This window comes from Fukomys damarensis, unplaced genomic scaffold (genome assembly GCF_012274545.1).
Source record: "Fukomys damarensis isolate Sample0158 unplaced genomic scaffold, DMR_v1.0_HiC HiC_scaffold_33, whole genome shotgun sequence".
NCBI lineage: Eukaryota > Metazoa > Chordata > Mammalia > Rodentia > Bathyergidae > Fukomys > Fukomys damarensis.
The window spans coordinates 12,668,834-12,670,922 of NW_022900945.1; the positions used below are offsets into that span (position 1 = coordinate 12,668,834).

At 40.0% G+C, this 2,089-nt stretch overlaps 1 non-coding gene across 1 annotated transcript; it reads left to right on the forward strand.

Annotated features, from left to right (window-relative positions):
• The first annotated feature begins 1,739 nt into the window (after positions 1-1,739).
• Positions 1,740-1,841, forward strand: LOC117284046. Its single transcript, XR_004515134.1, has one exon. It is a non-coding gene; the product is annotated as a U6 spliceosomal RNA (small nuclear RNA).
• Positions 1,842-2,089: the final 248 nt, after the last annotated feature.

A 2,089-nucleotide genomic window follows, 5' to 3' on the forward strand; every position in this document is an offset into this window, starting at 1 on the left:
AAGAGAGAAAGCTTTGGGCAGATTCTTACTACCCTCTTGAGGATGATGACTTTACAACACTTGTGCTTTCTTCCCATGGTTCCTGATAAAGGCAGAGACTCCCTGACCAACTGATGGATTCAATTCTGGAAGTAATGGCAAGTTTCAAATAAATACACACTAGGGAAAAGCCACACTGAAGTCTCACACTATACCCACAGGTCTAAGCCTTTTTCTATGACCCACATCTATACGTTTCTATCTGACACTTCTCACCTTTTAGGGGAGCTTGGCAACTGTATTCCAGAAATTCTTGTGAGCCAAGATAGTTCAGTGGGGTAATTTATACCCAGCAAAGCCTCCTCAGAGCCCAGGCAAGAACCTTGAGTACCTAGGCCAGGGACTTAGTTCAGGGGTGCTGCCATCTGCCTTGTAAAAGAATGTTGAATACCAGGTTGGAGGAATTCCTTTCTGTCCTGACTCAGTCCAGTCCAGTATGCTTTCCTGAAACATCCGTGCTTCCCTCTTCCCTGCTCTTCAGATTGCTGTAAGGAAAATCTCTTTGTTTAAAGATAAAATCCCAGATCACGAGTCTATCCTTGTTTACACTTTACCACATTTTTCTTTAAATCGTCAGGACTCCGACCTCTTCCTTTGCTTTCTTTTAAATTAACCTATAATGCCATCACTGCACGTGGGATTCAGCTGTTCTTGGCTAGGAACTCCTCTTGTATTCCCAGAATACATCCTTGCCTCATCTCTCCTTAGGCTCCATTGATCTCAGCCTTTTCTCCAGAACACACATCTGTACATTTCCACCTGACTTTTCTCACCTTTCTGGGGAGTTGCTGACTTCACCCCAGGTCACCTGAGGTTGTACACGGGCCTACTCTCAATATAAAAATATCATGCATTTCATTAATCTAGCTCAGCCGCTGCTGAGCAAATAGCACCCTCTGCTCCCCCCACTATGTGCATTGTTTCTTGGCTTCTTGACAACCGAGATAAAAATCAGTTCTCTTTGTTTTTTACCTTAGCTTCTTTAGTCACAGGGCTTTTAGCATTTTGACTTACGGAGTCGTGACTGCTTCTATCAGTCATGTCAAATCTGTTTGTTGTAAAGATACATTTTGTGTCAGGGTTTTCAACGCTTAATATTCATTGTTTTAAGTTGATGCCTGTATTTCTAAGTAAATGAGGCAATTTTGGATAAGCACTATAAAAACTAAAGCATTTTTATTCCAAGTTGTAAAAACTGTTGCCAACTTGAGGTAGGTTAATTTAGGGGCTTAAAAATGTTCACCATAAAATGCAATAAATCTCTTATCATTATCTCATCCTCAGGTGACACTGTCACCTCTAGCTTTAGTACTTAAGATATGGCTTGTAAAATTTATAGGTATAAGACTAATTGACTTTTAAACTTTTTAAGAGGGGCACCTTTAGAAAAGCATCTAATTGGAGTTGATAAATGTAGATTTAAACCAAGTGATGCAACCTAAGGCCTCAGTATGGAATTTTAATAACATGTTAATCATTATGTTCGCACTTACATGACACTTTACATATGAATCACTCAGAGACAAAAAGCATTAGGCAGAGAAATGTTCTCTCTCAAAAGGTGACTGCAGATTAGGGTATAGCTTCTTACAGGAATGGGGGTAAATGTGATAATTTATAAACACGACTCTTGAAGTATTTTTAAACATGGTACTGGAACAGAAATCTGGAATAGCTGGTTTATAGCCCCAGAGAGAATATTTGCTTTGGCATCACATACTAAAGTTAGAATGATGTGGAGAAGATTAGCCTGACTCCTATGCGAGAATGACACACAAATTTGTGAAATATTTCCTATTTGGGTGTAGTGGTGCACGCCTATAATTCCAGCACTCTGGGAGGCTGAGGCAGGAGGATCATAAGTCACGCCAAGCCTGGGCAAGCTCATGACCCCCCAAAAAAATTTTTCTGGGGATGCAGCTTAGGGGTGGAGCATGAAATTAGCATGTTCAATGCCCTGGGTTCAGTTCCGAGTTTTACAAAATGAACAAAGACAAAATAATCAACAACAAATCATCAATCAAACAAAACAAAACAAAGAAAACCCAAT